The following is an 18,444-nucleotide window of genomic DNA, read 5'->3' as shown; positions in this document are numbered from 1 at the left end:
CTCTTTTCATTTTGTGGCTCTTCATTAGTCCTTCTCGTTGTATTCCTGGAAGTGAAAAGCTTGCAAAAGCGAGTCCCTATCTGGACGGTGCTCAAAATACATTGTAGAGATGCTGGGATGGCCTGGAGCACAAGGGCCTCAACTGGGATACACAAGCGAACGCAAAAAATGTGGGACAAACGTCTCATTGCCATCATAATTGGGGGGTTGGACTAGATGACCTCTAAAGGTCCCTTCCAACCTTAAGCATTCTATGATCGCTAACTCAGTTACTCGCCTTAACTCAGCAGTATCTCACAAGAGGAGAAATTTTTTAAGGGAACAGTAGGATAACTAAGGATAAAACTGTAATGATAATGTGAGGCCGTGGAAAAGAACCTTGCAATGTTTGCCTATCTCTTTGTCAATGCTTTCTTTAAGGCTTAATGACATCAAAGCATGAAAATTTAGATGGTCTGCACTGTCTGTCTTCTGTTACACACAGAACAAGCTGGCATTGATCCAGACCCGTGGCCTGACTGTAGATCTGTAGCAACGGAACACTAAGTGTGATCATGCAAAGAGAAGGTAGATGTGAGCGTCATTTATCAATAGTTCTGTTTAGAAATCTGTTCAGAGGTGGCCTTTTCAAGGGATCAGGTTATCATCTTTCTCATGATCCTTCCTTTTAAAATTAAATGCACACTATAGTATAAGGAACAAAATAGATTTCCTTTTTCTTTGGAAGAATCCCTATAAAAGCCAGCTATCTTTCTTTCTAAGACTTCAAAATAATATTCAGCCTCATGGGTCCTTCTCAAAAATAGCAGTAGACAAAAAACTAAGCAGAAAATGGAAGGGAAAAAAAAAGGTTAAAAGGTTTAAACAGAAGAATTATGATGGTGCTCATTCTGAGACCATATTTCAGATGTTGATTCCGAGTATATTTCAAATGCCAGTGAAAGCTTTTTAAAATGTTACTTACTTTCTCCCTTCTCAGGAATTTGTATTTCTAACAGCGCTAGAGGCATTGAAGAATTGCACTGTGGTTCTACTGATTAAAAAAATCTGTTTTCTGTACTAAATTAATGAGTTTAGACCTTGGATCAAATTACCAATATGATCAGTTATTGCACTTATCAGCTTTTATTATCAGCTTTTATTAAGATGTTGTGAGTGCCAAAGTTAGGACACTGACTCTAAGCTTTCTCATCTAGTTTTGCTGTAATATACATAGAAAATCAGTGGTGCATTTAGGCAAATGGATAAATTTAGTTGAAAAGAGGAGACATTTTGAGATAATCACAGCTCCCTCCCATTTCAACAGAGCTGGTAACAGCTGAAGGAAACAAAGCAGGAAACAAGTGAGCTGTCTGATCTTCCTGATACTTTCTTTTTTTCTTAGGAATACACATCATTTGTTCCCCTTTAACAAACTGGCCTGTCATACAAGTAGAAGATTCAGGAAATTTTTGTTCTCTTGTTTAAAGTATTTGCAGTGTTGTTAATGTCACAGTTGTGTTTTTCCAATTTTCATTCTGTATCTCTTTCGGCAATCTCATTAGCTTTCTTTGTTTCCTTGAAAACACGCAATTCAAATGGTTTGTGGGAGACACTTCAAGATAAAACTGCATTAGTCAGATGAATCACAAATGTCTCTTGCCTTGGCAGAACTCTCAGTGATAGGATTGGTGCCTGCAAATCATTACGAGTCCCTGCAACAGGTCAAAAGAAAGGGAGAAATTGGTGTAACTAAGAGATGTGCCAGTGACAGCATTGGGTATTTCTAAACCGTAGATGGATTGCTCCATGGAGGAATAGGGTGGAAGCACTAGATGTAAAATTTCCTCAAATATTTTTTGTCATTATAAAGCTATAAAGATATGTATCTATAAAATAAACTCTTTCCCTCTAAGTTTCCAGCATTCATTTCTCATTTTCTAGCTACTGCTGCAAACACTTGGGGCTGCTTGTCAAGACTATAAATTGTCAAAAACACTTCTCAATTCTGTGATGCCCTCCACAGCACACTCAGATCCATACATTGTTTGTTTAGTTACAAAAGGTCGCATTGCCATTAAGATCCCTTTTGAAAAGGAGTGTATTAGTTCCCCATGTATTAATTTTTACCTGTGTGTTAGTGATGTTGCCTTTACATCATGCAGAGATATCAAACCATAGTATTGCTTGCATGTCCTGCATGTGCACTTGCAAAGGAGGCAAATAAAAGTACAGTGCTCTCCACTCTTGATTGCCTGAGGAAAGCAGATCCTGCCTGTCACTTTTAAGCAGAGATCTGCTGCCTTTTCTAGAAAACGGATGTTTTTTTTGAGGTGAGAGGGTGCCTGTTCTTCTAGGGAGAGGGACTGGTGACTCAGCAAGGATGGAGCAATTCCTTCTGCGAAGGCCGGGTGCTTGTTTGCCCCCCGGTGGTCAGTGACATTATCGCACTTCTCCAGAGCCTTAGTAGCCTTTCCTTGCGAGGCTTCCTAACACGAGGACTCTCCTTCCCATCTTCCTTCCAAGTTTCTTTGCAGTGATGCTGAATTGCAGTTCAGTCCCCTTGTCCTGTATCTGAACAACAAATCCGAGTTCGCTTGCAGCGACCTCCGCCCCAGCTACGTGACGCCGATGGTGACACTGATGCTTGCGTGGCCCTCAGAGCCACCGAGGACATGAGTTGTGTCTGACCCTTCAGCCTGAGCGGCAGCCGTGCAGAGTGGATCACGGCCAGAGCTGGGATACAGACCTGCTGTGCAGCTGCCCCTTGTTTGCTCTGCACTGGAGTTGTTGCTTTGGTTCCTTGCAGGTCAGGTGCAGAAGGAGATGAGAGCAGCAGGAATGAGGAGAGGAGGCAGAATCAACTGCTTGAGTGCTGCTGTTTTCAGGTCCCTCTGTCCATTAGTGTTGAGTGAGAAAGGGGAAAATAGCAAGAGCGTGGGGTCTGTGCAGTGGCATGAGGGAAAGGAGAAGGCTGTGGCTGTTAAAGGCTGAGAGCACTTAGCCAGAAGCTGCATTATTGGCAGCTTGCCATACAAGTGCAAACATATCCCAGACAGTTTGCTTTTTCATTTCAATGTTCAGAGCTGAAACTTTTAAATACAAGAAGTATGGCCTTGCAATATGATTTGCAAGTTGTCAGATTCCAGGGATTTTAGGGGCTGAAGATGCACTTGTTTCTTTGATTAATGCTGAGATTCTAAAGTAACACTTGATCCTGATAGCTAGACCTTTAAGAAATATATCCCAAATAGTGTTAGGCTGACATAACACTGCAAAAATTTGCTATAAAACAGTTGTTAAAACTATGTTTATCTCTGAGAGAGACAGCGCCTTATCAAACTGTTCCATTCTGAACCACATGTTTATAAATTCCTTTTGTAACATTTGACTTGGAATGACCTTATATTGTGTGTTCAAAATGCAAGTTTTTATTCTTTGCCACTGGAAATATAACCCCAAATCTGAAATTTAAGCTAGATTCTTCTCCTTGTCATTACTGATGACTGGCTGTATAGTTTCTGCAATTATTCAAAATATCAAAACACCCTGTCCCCCTCAGTTCAGAAACTCATTGGTAGGTCTCTACCCCTAAATGCATCACTGGATTTGCCTGTAAATAAGGGAGTGGACTTTAGTACAAAATGTTTTACGATGAGACAAAAGGAAGAGTATATTTCCTCTGAGCCCTTCTGAGTTGTTTCAACAGAAATAAAAAAGCAGTAAAAACAGTTTTGAAATTTAAGTATTTATAAAAACACACATTATAAAATGAGATGATTTGAGGAGGAAAAAAAACCCACAAATTTATAGAGGTTTTTCAGAATAAATGTGAAACAATGCAGACATATGCCAGATCTCTTGGAATGGAAGAAGAACGTACTCGTAGCATTTTTATTTGTCATCATGGAATCATAGAATCATAGAATGCTTAAGGTTGGCAGGGATTCTAGAGATCATCTAGTCCAACCCCCCTGCACACGCAGGGTCACCTAGAGCATGTGGCACAGGACTGCATCCAAGCGGGTTTGAAGATCTCCAGAGAAGGAGACTCCACAACCTCTCTGGGCAGCCTGTTCCAGTGTTCTGACACCCTCACTGTCAAGAAAATTTTCCTTAAGTTCCTGTGGAACTTTTGGTGTTTCAGTTTGTGGCCTTTACCTCTAGTTCTGTCAGTGGCCAGCACCATCCTCCTCACTGCCTCCCTTGAGGTACTTCTAGACACTGCTCAGGTCCCCTCTCAGCCTTCTCTTCTCCAGGCTGAACAGGCCCAGCTCCCTCAGCCTCTCCCCATAGGGCAGATGTTCCAGGCCCCTGATCATCCTTGTGGCCCTGCGCTGGACTCTCTCCAGCAGCTCCACATCCCTCTTGTACTGTGGAGCCCAGAACTGGACAACAATACTCCAGATGCGGCCTCACCAGGGCTGAGTAGAGGGGCAAATCACAGAATCACAGAATAGCTGGGCTGGAAGGGACCTCTGGAGATCACCTAGTCCAGCTTCCCAGCTTGGAGTGGGGTTGACTACAGTGGGTTGTCCAGGACCCAGTCCAGAGGACTTTTGAATATGCTCAAGGAGGGAGACTCCACAACCTCTCTGGGCAACCTGTTCTAGTCTTCAGTCACCCTCACAGTAAGAATTTCATAGCTTAGAAGTTTGCTGAGTTTCAGTTTGTGCCCATTGCATCCCATACTGTCACTGGGCACCACTGAGAAGTGTCTCAGTCTACTTTACTTCCTTCGTCAGGTATTTATAGACATTCATGAGGTTCTCCCCAAGCCTTCTCTTCTCCAGGCTGAACAGTCACAACTCTCAGCCTTTTTTTGTCTATCAGATGCTCCAGTCCCTTAATCACTGTGGCCCTCAGCTCAACTTGTTCCAGTAGTTCCACATATGCCCACACTGGACCCAGCACTTCAGATACAGCTTTACCAGGGCTGAGCAGAGGGGCAGGATCCTTCCGCTTGACCTGCTGGCAATTCTCTTCCTAATGCACCCCAGGATACCATTGGTCTTCCTTGCCACGAGGGCACATTGCAGGGTCATGGTCAAGTTCTTGTCCACCAGGACCCCCAGGTCCTTTTCTGTAAAGCTACTTTTGGGCCAGTTTGCCCTCTGCCTGTTCTGGTGCCTGGGGCTATTTGTCCCTGGGTGCAGGACTTTGTGTTTCCTCTTGTTGAACCTTGTGAGATTCCTGCTGGCACTTTTTTCCCACCCTACTGAGGCAGCACAACCCTCTAATTTACCAACAACTATTCCCAATTTTGTATCACTGGCAAACCTGCTGAGGGTGGGCTCTGTCCCTCTGTCCAGGTCATTGCTAAGATGTTAAGCAGTATTGGCATCAGGATCGAATCCCAGGGCACACAGCTGGACTCGAGCTGGACTTCATGCTGATCATCTCAAACCTCTGAGACCAGCAATTCAGCCATTTTTCAATCCACCTCACTGTCCACTTCCACAGATCATACTCTACCAGTTTATTAATGATAATGTCATGTGAGACAGTATCAGAAGTCTTACTAAAGTTGAGATAAACAACATCTGCTGCTCTCCCATCAACTACCAAGTCAGTCATCCATCATAGAAGGCTATCAGGTTAGTCCGATACCATTTTCTCATCATGTTAACCCTGGGCTAATTATTGGTAACTATAAAGTGTTAGCAATCTAATTCAGGATGTAGCCTGAAAAAGAAAATTGAAAGTATTCAATTTTCAAATTTCTTGTTTGAGCTGATTAGAGTCTCATTCACAGAGGGAAGTCATTTTTCTGCCAGATTCCAATTTTATCTAGCATCAGGTCTGATGTGATTTTGGAACAAGAGCACGGAAAGGTTCATTGAACAGAGGAACTAGAAGTCAGCATTGAATAGCTAATTTGATCTCTGTGCCCTAAATGTATTCATTCGGTGGGCCTGTGCAAGGAATGACACAGGCTCTCATAGGGGAATCGTACCTCATTAGCACTAGAAATGGATGTGTAAAGGATCTCTGAGTGAGCTTGCTTTATTTTGTTATTTCCCACAGTGAACAGCCTGCAGTGGGTCACCTAACTTTCTATTAGCACTTCCTATGCAGATAGGCCAAGATTCAAAAACAAAACAAAACACTTGCACAATTAAATAAATGGTTTCTAGCTCCAGATGGTGTTTTGCCCAATTTTCTCTGGCATCCTGTAAGAGTCTGTATTTTATTATTAAGCTTTTTGTGAATGACAAGTGGAAGCAGCTCATGAACATAGGCCAAGAAATCTGCATACATGAGAAAATTCCTATGGATCAGAAAAAGCCTCTTATAAGGAAAATACCTATTTGGAAGTAGGGAACAAGTTTATGTTACTAATGTTACCAACTACATTTGGGCAAAGCAATGAGTGAACTGCTGATTTTTTCTGGAGACCTTCTCTCAACAGCCACTGATGCAGAGAAATGTTACTGGAAGAGACTCTTACAACTAAATGATCGTGATAAAAAAGATAATTTCAATAGCCACCTCCGAATAGATTAATCAGAATTCTCTTCTGAGGCACAAAAAAAATAACCCTTACTAGAAATTGCAGCACCCTTGAACTGAACTGCATCCATATATATCCCTGTTCAGACTCACGGACACCCATTAGATCAGAGTTTGCTGTATGGGCACTCAAATGAGTAATCATCCAAAGCAGAAGTAGAGAAAGGGAGGGAAGGGCACTGGATTCTTTTTCCTGCTAAAGTAAGTGCCAAAATAATTCAAAGAGAATGTCAAATAATTCTCCCACTGAAGACATGTTTCAAAGGACAACCTGGAAATGCATCGGGAGGTTGTTCTCACATTAAGAGTTTGTTAGTTATTTGAAGGTAAATATTTAGTTCTTAGGCACCCAATGCGAGGCATCCAGTATCATCACGGCTGCAAAGGTTCCTCCAGGTTGTCACTAGAGGTCAGTCTGCACCGCTGGGTCCGTCTCCTTCCTCGGCAGCTTGGACCTCTCTACCAGCACCCCAAGAGGGTCCCGACAGAACAAGGCAGGTCATGAAAACCCCTTAGGAACTCTGTAAATACTGTTTTCAATCCTTCAGTGGTGCTTACTTTAGTCCATTGTGCGGAAAATCTCGCTGTCAAGAACTGAATGTCCAAAAGGAGACAGAGGAGTCCTAAAACTTTATTCGAATAAAGGGAGAGTCCACCGGGCATATCCCTGTGGGGTCTCTCAAATTGCTGGGGGACGCAGCCCCCCTTTTATCCTAATTTCCCGACCGAGGGACGCCCTCTCCTTTTCCCCATTGGCCAAGGTACTCAGAAGTTACAGCCTTCCCGGCCCGCCTACACCGAACTCCGGCCTCCCGCCATCTGTTCTCACCTGAGCTCACCAACTCCTTTGTCCCCCTTGCTGAAGAATGTGGGGGAATTGCCCTATTTCCCTCCTTTGTAAAGGCCCCATCTCCTTGCAGATGGCTCTTTTTGTCCCACTCGGCTCATGGCTCCACTCAGTCTCCCCTCCCTTTGTCCTGCTCTTCAGCCAAACTGTGGAGAAACCCCCTTATTGATGAATACAGAAACTTGAGCATTCCGCTCACCATGAAGAGGTAATGGTTACAAATGAAAACATGAGCACTTGGAGGAGACAGGAGTGTTTAGGGATTAATAAATTAATTCCTTAAGACTCCCACCCTCCGTCCCAGTACTCGCTAGGATTGGTTGATGCTTCCGTGTAACCTCAAAGCTGGAGAGTGGGGAAGACCCTGTGTCCTGGCCACATGCCAGGCAGGTGCCCACCTGGAGTGAGATGCCCTGGGCGGGCAGCACATGCTGCTCCCCTGCGTCTCCAATGGGCTCCTCGCAGCAAGGACAGCAACTCCCTGCGCGCGCCAGGAGAAACCCCCACATGTGAGGTCCCTGCACATGCAAAGCCAGAGCGGCGCCGGGCACACGCACCAGCTGCACAGCCTCAAGCATAAAGTGGTATTGAGCAGCTGTGCACGGGTTGTGCCTCCTTCAATATGCAGGTCTGTGACCCAGAGCTGGTAGATCAGTGGTTAAGACAGAGTAGCCTTCCAAGTCTAGATCCCAACCCCTCTACACACACAGGACATTACCCTGCCCTTTACCTAGATGTCCCTACGTGAATTTGTTATATTTTAGTGATCAGGTGTCTGGGACTTCCTTTGGCCATGGTTGCTGGTGTTCTGAGCTAACCACACGTATCATCTGCGTGCTCTGCGTATCATCTGTTTTATGGTGCTGTGCTGCTCACTTAAAACTATGCAGAGACTGATAGCCACAAAAGGACATAGTTTTTTTACTGCTAAACACTGCAGAGAATATTCTTTCGTCAACTTGCTCTCCAATGAGATTCACACCAGGATTTAGATATCCAGAAAGGTTTTATGAAATGCACAAGACCATTTAAGCATCTGAGGATAAGAACTGACTATCCAGCAAGCTGAGCAGAAACTTTAATGGTCAAGAGCAAACACTAAGAAGCAAATCTGGTCTCAGGATCCATCTGTGCTCCTTAATTTAGGTCTATGTGCGTTCTGGTGTCTCTAGCTCTCACACAGTGACACCCCTGTGGCTGTCATTTCCCTGCTAGCACAAGCGCTAGGGCTTTCTCCCAGGATGTGCAAGACCCAGATGCATCCCTTGCAAATCCTTCAACACCTGAGGCTGCTAGATTTATGGGACTGGAAAGCTCTCAGGCTGCAAAAGCCACCTCGCACTGCGTGGCATACTGAGATGTTAACTGAACCGGGGCCTGGGACCAAGATGAAGTCTGGTATTTTATGGTCGGGTTGTGCAGTCAGGTGGTTAATCATTGTCCCTGGAAACAGGAAACCTCCAAGCCAGACCTGGATCCAATTTATGTTTCTCTATTTTATAGTAATTTATTTGTACAAGGAAAAAACATGCTGGTACTTTTTCTCCAGGGCTCACACTTGAACGGCTGAAAAGTCACATTTGATGGGTTTCTTTCCCTTCCTGATCCAACAAGGGCGAGCAATTCAGGCAGCATGAAACAAATTTAAACCAGAGGATTTGAGCCAGGCTCTAGTCTGAACCCAGGGGCTCAGTGACTCCCCAGAGATGTGGGAAGGGGAAGATTTAGTCTCCCAAGCAGAAAGCAAGAGCTCAGAGCAGCGATGCGAGTACAGGCTGCACAGGCGCTTGCAGGCGGGATAGCAGCAGAGTAGCTAGACACGGCTGCAAGGGCATGGGGGGATTAACTAAGAGCCCTCCCAACATCAGGGCTCAGGAGCGAGGGCTTGGGGTGCTCGGCTGCCTCCCTCGCGTGGGGTGAGCCCTGCGGCCAGCCCTGCCAGAGAGAAACACGCACAAGGTGGATGCTGCAGACGGAGACAGAGTCAAGCATGCTCAGGACCAGATGTCTAGGCAGAAAAAAAATACTGAAATTAAAAAAGAAACAAAACCAAAAACAAATATCTTCTAATCATCTACAGATCTCATTCAGCAGCTACTCGGGATTTAGGAACCTAGGGGGGGCTGTTGCACAGTGCTTAGGTCCCCAAGCTCCTCCACGGATGTATCTTCACACAATGCTTTTCGGAGTCTTTGCATTTGTGCAAATATGTCCATCAGCTGCCAACTCACTTCTGCGCTGCCTCTCGACACCTTGCAAAACCACAGCATCCTCCCAGGTAGCAAGTGTCCAAAGAATCACAGAATCACAGAATGGTTGAGGTTGGAAGGGACTTCTAGAGATCATCTAGTCCAACCCCCTGCTCCAGCGGGGACACCTAGAGCACGTGGCACAGGGTGGCATCCAGGCAGGTTTGGAAGATCTCCAGAGAAGGAGCCTCCACAGCCTCTCTGGGCAGCCTGTTCCAGGGCTCTGTCACCCTCACAGTAAAGAAGTTCTTCCTCATACAGAGGTGGAACTTCCTGTGTTTCAACTTACACCCATTACCCTCGTCCTGTCACCGGCCACCACGGAGAAGAGCCTGGCCCCATCCTCCCTACGATCACCCCTCAGGTACTTGAACATGTTAATCAAATCTCCTCTCAGCCTTCTTTTCTCCAGACTAAATAGGCCCAGCTCGCTTAGTCTTCCCTCATTCGACAAATGCTCCAGTCCCTTAATCATCTTTGTGGCTCTCCGCTGGACCCTCTCTAGAAGCTCAATGTCCTTCTTGTACTGGGGAGCCCAGAACTGCACCCAATACTCCAGGTGTGGCCTCACCAGAGCTGAGGAGAGGGGCAGGATCCCCTCCCTCACCCTGCTGGCAACCTCCTCCTGATGCAGGCCAGGATCCCATTGGCCTTCTTGGCCACGAGGGCACATTGCTGACTCATGGTTAGCCTGTTGTCAACCAGGACTCCCAAATCGCTCTCTGCGGAGCCGCTTTCCAGCAGGTCAACCCCTAATCTGTCCTGGTGCCTGGGGTTATTCCTCCCCAGGTGCAGGACCCTGCACTTGTCCTTGTTGAACCTCATGAGGTTCCTCTCTGCCCAGCTCTCCATCCTGTCTAGGTCTCTCTGAATGGCAGCACAGCCCTCGGGAGTGTCGGCCACTCTACCCAGTTTGGTGTCATCTGCAAACTTGCTGAGGGTGCACTCTGTGCCCTCGTCCAAGTCATTGATGAACAAGTTGAAGAGCACCGGGCCCAGTACTGACCCCTGCAGACACCACTGGCCACAGGCCTCCAACCAGACTCGGCCCCATTTACCACCACCCTCTGGGCTCTGCCATCCAGCCAGTCCTCAATCCACCTCACTGTCCACTCATCCAGTCCACACTTCCTAAGCTTTCCTATGAGGATGTTATGGGAGACTGTGTCGAAAGCTTTGCTGAAGTCAAGGTAGACAACACGGCTCTCCCATCGTCCATCCAGCCAGTCACCTCATTGTAGAAGGCTATCGGGTTCATCAGACACGACTTCCCCTTGGTGAATCCATGCCGACTACTCCTGATCACCTTCTTTTCCTTCACGTACCTAGAGATGGTCTCTAGGATGAGCTGCTCCATCACCTTTCCAGGGACGGAGGTGAGGCTGACCAGCCTGTAGTTTCCTGGCTCCTCCCTCTTGCCTTTTTTGAAGACTGGAGTGATGTTGGTTTCTTCCAGTCCTCTGGTACTCCCCTGCTCTCCATGACCTCTCGAAGATGATGGAGAGCGGCTCAGCAGTGACCCCTGCCAGTTCCCTCAGCACTCTTGGGTGCATCCTATCTGGGCCCATAGATTTATGGGTGTCCAGTTTGCCTAAATAATCCCTAACCCAGTCCTCCTCGACCAGCGGAAAGTCCTCCTCTCTCTTGGTTCTCTCTCTTGTCTCCGGGCTCAGTACATGGGGACTGGCCTTAGCAGTAAAGACTGAGGCAAAGAAGGCATTTAGTAACTCTGCCTTCTCTGCATCCTCTGCCACCAAGGCACCCTCCCCAACCAGCAGCGGACTAACATTTTCCCTAGCCTTCCTCTTGTTGCTGATGTATTTTTAGAAGCCCTTCCTGTTGCCCCTGACATCTCTTGCTAACTCTAATTCCATATAGGCCTTGCTCGTTGCATCCCTGCATTCTCCGACAAAGCTGCAGTAAAAGTCTCTGCTGCCTCGAAAAAGAAACAGTGGCTTCTCCTTGCAAGCAGCAGAGCCGTCTGCTTCCAACCCAAGTCTGAATCCAGCAACAGGAATTCCTGGTGAGCGGCAAACCTAAAGGGGTCTGCAAAGCATAGCTGAAATTGAGGGCAATGCAATTTTTCCTGCACAGAAATAGCAAGTTTGCTCCATATCTGTATTTAAAGGTGACACAGTCCTCTGCAGAAATGATTTTTTTTTTAAAGCAGAGTTGGACAAATGTTGGAATTTGGCTACAGGAGCAGGGAGGGGAGGGAATAGAGAGAGGTTGCAGATACGGTGTTCATATATTCATCCCAGTTTTGAGACATCAGTGCACTTGCATTTTGGCAGGAAAACCAGAACTATTCAATATTTTCATCTTTTAAAGGAAGTATTTTGACCTTTCCATTTAAAAATAATGTTACTAATTTAACAGTTAATATTAGCATCATATTTTTAAAAAACATTTTTAAAAGAAATATAGCCTCACCATAAGAAGTTTCACAGCTTGAAATGATCCTTTTTTATCCATGCCCTCAAAAGCTCCCTTGAGACCAACCCAAGTAATTTCACCATTTCTTTCCTCGGGGCAGTCGTGGGGACTGTCCCCTGCCCCGTCCCTTCGCGCATGTGCCCGCAGCTGCGGGCTCCGGCTGCTCACTCCCAACGGCTGGAACCCAGCACTAACAGCAACAGCAGCAAGTATCAGTGCAGACCCATTACCAGCATTTCTGCAGGACACAAAAAAAATGTTTTTTTTCCAAATTGCATTGTTTTCTTCTTAGTCTCCTGTTTAAATTTTTCTTCTTCTTAACATGTTTTAGACATGTCAAATAAATGTTTGCTGAAAATGATAATTTTCCTACAGTTTACCCTGAAAATCCTTATTATTTTTCAGTTCTCTACAGACCTCTTTCAAAAATGAAAGATTAATTACAACAGTGACTGAACCAGCTATGTGCTGCTTTTATTTATTTATTTATTGGCAAGGGATATGAGACTGTTTTTAATATGAAACCCATTTTTGTACCATAAAGAAGAATATTAAATAATAATAATAATTTAAATATTAAATACATCATTATTTTAAATATAGAAACATTTTAAACAGGGATTTAATTCCAAATGCATTTTTGTAGCAGCAAAAGATTTTTTTATATCTTTTTTTTTTTCTATTCAACATACAGAAGCAAGGAATAATAGAAAAGGTCTTGAATGGACTTAATTGAAAAGAGTAATTAATGTGGGGCAGCACTGATGGACTTGAAATTATGCTCAAATGCTGCATTTTCTCCATAGAATACTGTTTTGTGAATAACTCTTTGTATGGCATTTTCATTGTTGCTAAACTTCATGGAAAACAGACACATTCTCCAGAAAGTACTACCTAAATGCAGATTTAAATTGTAATGAAAGATGTAGTTCAGTCATGTTTATGTCCTCTCTTCATTTACCTTCTAAGTACATCACTGAGAAAATACTTTTGTGGCACAAATATCCCTGAAAAGGTAATTTCAAAGTGATCCGTTGCTCCAGAAACATGCTTTAAAAATGTTTGCATGAACAATAAGGCTAGATGGGCTTTACATTTTACATAATCAAAGAACAAAATTATCATATTTTTGAATTAGCTGGCCAATTACAAGCAAAGATCCATATTTGGGCAGTGATAGGAATTAGAAGAAATCTGAATGCGAGCCCTCCAAGTGTCATGTTATGAAGTCACTGACCCTTTCAGAGTTGGGTTCATTCTGCTGATCCATGAATCTGCTCATGGATCGTGACTGGAATGCGAGCAAGCAGCTTTCGCACAAGTCACCTGCAAACACCTTTAAAGCACAGAATTGAAAGGTAAAGTGGGAGGTGCAGCAGTGTCTCTTCCAGCTACCAGAAGTTGGTCGTGCCAAGAGACTGTAAACTCTAAAGGAGAATCAGGGAATTACACCAAAAAAAAAAAAAAAAAAAAGTACTCACAAACTACCATCTAAAAAAGAAAAAATAGTGGATCTGTAATAATTGCTCAGCAGATTCTACATACCTTCTCTGGGATTCGTATCTGGACAGTATTTGCCCTTGTGTGTGAAAGCAGGGAATGTATTATCCTTCGGAGGTATCTTCTCTACTAACAGGAGGAGGAGCCAGGCAAGCACATATTAGATGCCTTACAGATCTCTCAACTTTGGCCAAAGAATCTCAGTGAAGCATTTTTTTTTCACTGTCTTAAACTGGGATTCATCCTATGGCAACTCATTGCAGAATTGCATAATTTATGTTATAATTTTTCAGTGCTCAGAACATCATATTTCCTGCCTCTCTGCACATATTTACATAATATGAATCCCAGCACACACAATTATTTTACCACTGAACTGCAGGTTATATAGCTTGACTGTGTCTCTTTATCATGTTTCATGCTTTTTTTTCTGATTTCCTTCCAATACACATATAGGGCTGTCTGTCTTGAGTTACAATTAATTACTGAACTGCAATATCTTTACCATCACTAGAACACAGCTGAAGTGGCAGTACATTCATTTTTCTTTTATAATTGTGGCTAAATTATTAAAAAACAATGAAACAAACAAACAGACACATTCACGAAAAGCTCCAAGATCGCGGGTTATACCTCCTTCAGAACGAGAAACCACCAATCAATTCCTTATTGGATGATTTTCACAATTCTTTGTGCATGACTAAAACAGTTTAATATATACTTTGTAATAGCCCACACAGGCTCTCTGAAGTCATGTCTATACTGGGAAGACAGCACCATTAATTTTCTTGGCTTAAATAGCTGGCCTCTGTACGTCCTCACAGCATGAAAGTATTTCTGCTTGTGCCACTGCTGCACATTGTCATGACTGTGTCAGCTAGAGCCAAAGCATCCCTTAAACGGGGTCCTCTTGTCCCCACCGGGTATTTCCTGATACAACATCCAGTGAGTCATTTCTTCTGTATATGTGGATGTGGGCCCAAAGCCCAGGGAGTTATAGATGTTTGGAATCAGATTCCCACAGTTCTCTTTCTCTATTCTGCATGGCTTTTGCATCTATAACTTTTTGGCTATAAAGAAATAAAAACAAAAATGCAAATTCCTACAAAACCTCTCAAGTTCCTCAAGTCCATCATTTCCTGACTTTTTTTTCCTTCTCTCATATGACACTCTTGAAGAAGAGATGACAGAGATGGAAATAGGCAGGAGTAGCATGTTGAGAGAGTTAGACCAGAAAAAGAACTCTGCGTTCCCAGAAGAAGGCAGAAGTAAAAACATATTGTGCTTCATGAGGATTATGGGCAACGGGAATCTACTCTTCCTTCTGAGGAAGGAATCAAGATGGATTTTCCTGCACAAATATTACTTGCCTCACACCAGACACCGTGTGCACCTACACAAAGAGAATATGAGAAATTGCAGATGGCCACATGCCAGTTTTGTCAAAGGCCTTCTAGAGGTTTGCCACACCAGCACGTTGTACATGTGTGCCCCTACCTACCTAGGGTTTCCACTCCCTCTTTCCAATGCTCCTAGCCTTTTCTGCTCATTTTATTTCCCTTTTCCATTTTATAGTTTGATGTAGATATCTCCCTATTCTCAATTTTAATTACTTTAAAACACTTATGGCTTTTTGTGAAGCTTGCATTGGGGATGTAGCGATAAAGAAGCCAGACAGGTTCCAATATCCTATGCCACAAAACGTTCTAGCACCAAATATGATACTGGACTATTCAAAGAATAGTGCTGACAGCAGGGATGTCAGGTACTTGTTGCTCTATTATGCAAGATAACATTATTCACAGGCAGAACACACAGACAGCTCTACCAAAATGAGTATCTAGCATGAACAAATCTTCACAGGGGTTATTGGGTATGTTAGGTCCGGTTTTCGAATCGACGGAGAAAGAGGCAAACACCATCGATATTTTGTGCCTTTTAATAATAGGAGAAAGATAATAAGCATTACCAGCTAGCTGGGGTCCAGGCTTTCCCACGCAGGGGTCACACCACGGACCCCGACCGCTTCGGTCGTCCCTCTTTTATACCGTTCTTACCCCAAAAATGTTCCCCCTCCCGTTCTCCTGTTCTGCTTTCATGTCAATGTTATCTATATTTTATTGCTGACTGGGACCTCTGGATAAGCAACCCCTCCATGGAGATCATCCTGACCTGCCATATATCAGGAGTCTTTGTAGATAGGCAACCCCTTCATGCAGAACATCCTGACCTGCCATATATCAGGAATCCTTGCAGATAGGCAACCCCTCCATGCAGAGCCACCTGTCATGCCATTTATCAGGAGTCCTTGCACTTTGAGACTAAGTATTGACTAGCTTATTAGTACACTCTATATTAACTATTTAATCCCTACAGGTATTGGAAGTTAGACAAAATCACCCTCTTTTGCGTAGCCGGAGCTGTTCCATTAACTAGGGAACAGGCCACGGTGAGTCACTCATCAAACACTTATGCTGCTGTAAACACATTTGGTTCCCAGGGCTCTTCCCTGTCCCAAGCCTGTGAGCAGTCATACTGGCTATTTTCCTGGGAAAACATGAGATTTGAAAACTCTTCCTTGCAGCTTCATTCTCAGAAGTTTGGAGTTTGTGTTTCTTGTATAGTTAGACAGCTGGACCGTGATGGATATTTACCTTTGGGAAAGCCTGACGAGGAGAAAAATGGCAGTGCAAATAAGCAAAAAACGACATGTAACGATTTAAGCACCATGTGGGACGCTCGGTTTTGGGCACTGGGCCTCCCGTGAAGCAGTGCAGTGCAACCAGCACAGGCTGCAGTCAAGGACCTCCAGATATAAAGTACAATAAGAAAGTGACAAGATGACCAGAAATTTCCCTCCTTTCACGCAGGGGGTGAAATTCCGAGGCGACCTTGGCCCGGTAACGCAGAAACACGTGGCCAAACGCAGCAGAAACACGCGGTTTAGCCCCGCGGCATCGCCGGGGCGGGGCGGCTGCGGGGAGGGGACCGTCGCGGGGCTCTGGGCCGGGCTGAGGCCTCGGGGATCCGCGGGCGGCGAAAGGGGTCCCCGCTCCCCTGCGCGCGCTGCGGCCGCTCCGCGGCGCTCGGCGTTAACCCCGGCGGCGCCGGTGCGGAGCGGCGCCCGGCCCCGGCCCGGCGGCAGAAACCGGACACCACGCGGTGGGCGCGGCGCGGCGCGGAGCGGCGCGGGGTCTCCCCGGCATGTGGCGGCCCGGCTGAGGCGCCGCCGGCCGCCGCGCGCCATGCCGAGCGCGGGCTGGGCCCTCTGCGCGTGGCTCCACGTCCTGCGCGTCCAGGCGCTGTGCGCGGCCCCACCGCCCTTCCCCGCCGAGCGACAAGGTCAGTGTTCCCCCGCCACGGTCCCCGGCGCGCCCCGGCCGCCCCTCCGCGGTTCCCGGCTGCCGCTTCGTGCCGTCCGTGCATTCACTTAGTTGTGGGGAAGTTCTGTGCTGCGCTCGGGGCTGCTCCGCCTCCGCCGCTGCCTCTTTAAAGAGCAGCATCGCCTCCGCGAAACTGAGGAAGTTTGGTGCCCCGATAATGTATGTTTTTCCCTTTCTTTACCTCGCTCCCTAATAACGGCCGTCCTGCAGAAACGCAGAGTGCGGGAGGTTGATGCTCCCGGGGTGTAAAGGGAGTTGGGGGATTGCTCATCGGGACAGCGTCTGGTGCGCGCCCTGCTTGTCGCCATCAGCCGAGTACCTGGCCGCGGTGGTGCTGGACGGGGATTTACTGGTGCTGCGTGTGCAAGGAAAAGCAGCCTATAAATGAGGGAAAACTACTACTAGTTGGGCTCTGCCTGGCAGTAGGAAACCTGAACGCACAGGAGGAAGTTTTGCTGAAGACCTTCCAGATCTAATCATCTCCGGTGCTGTCAGAGGGACGTCTGAGCTCGTGAGAAGGTGAAGAGGTGCAATAACTGCCTGAGGAGCAATCTGTTATCCTGAAGCCACTGTCATGTAACATGAGCAAGAAGAATGATAGCACTTCTGGGGCTGGAAGAGGAGCCAGGCAGGGAGCACTATGTTAGCAAGGGTTCACTGTGCATGTGCCAGGCATCCAGAAACAGACTCAGAACGAATTTCACTTTCTAGAAATTGAAATCTAGGACTTCCCAACAGAAGGCTTTGTGTAAGGGGACAGTTCCAAAATTTTATTTAGTTATTTATTGGTAACAGTAAGAAGGCAAGTTGAATGTACCGGTGAGATGAAGCATGCAAGAGTTGGGAGTAAACCCTGTGTCTTGCATAGCTGAAGTGACTTTTAAGCAATGTGTTCAGTCAGCATCTGCAATGAGCACGGCTCATCAGACATTGGAGGAGACTCTTGCTATGTGTTCAAGGGCTGTTGGGATGACTGTTCTCCAGGATGGATCCTCTAAGCTCGGGGTGGTGGAGGAGCTGGAAGGCCTGGGAATGGAGCCTTCCTCGGGATCAGGAACACGCTTCCTCCAGGGAAAAGCATTGCTATTGGCTGTCCCAAGGAATCGTTTGAAAGGAAGCCAGAGGGTCTGAGAGGCAGATGTAGGAGACTTGAAGATAAAGCAGTGGCAAATGATGGTGTCACATTTTGAAGGAACTTTGTCTACAGAGAAAAAGTGTGTTTTCTGTCTAAAAGAAATTGTGCATTTCCCAGTACACATGACAGACTGTGAATGTCTTCCTCCTTATTCTAACCTTGTGTGCAGCAGTTCTTCATACAAGCAGTGCTCTGTCACTTGTTGGAGTTTGAATCCACAGAGCAGCAGAGCAGGCAGCAGTGGTGTTCAGTTTTATCAGATGTTTGGCATAGTACAGAATTAGCAGGGTCTGTGGAGAAAGTTTCTCAATCTAAGTAAATTTTAGACTCCTTAAGTAAGCCCTAAGGACCTGCTCCTTCCTCTTGAACCTTGCTTGTCCTGCGTACCCAGAAGGGACTGTT

Source organism: Tinamus guttatus, unplaced genomic scaffold, assembly GCF_059628265.1.
Source record: "Tinamus guttatus ecotype Peru unplaced genomic scaffold, ASM5962826v1 Tinamus_guttatus_pri_ptg000414l, whole genome shotgun sequence".
NCBI classification, from domain to species: Eukaryota; Metazoa; Chordata; class Aves; order Tinamiformes; family Tinamidae; genus Tinamus; species Tinamus guttatus.
Note: the sequence above shows the minus strand (reverse complement) of the source record.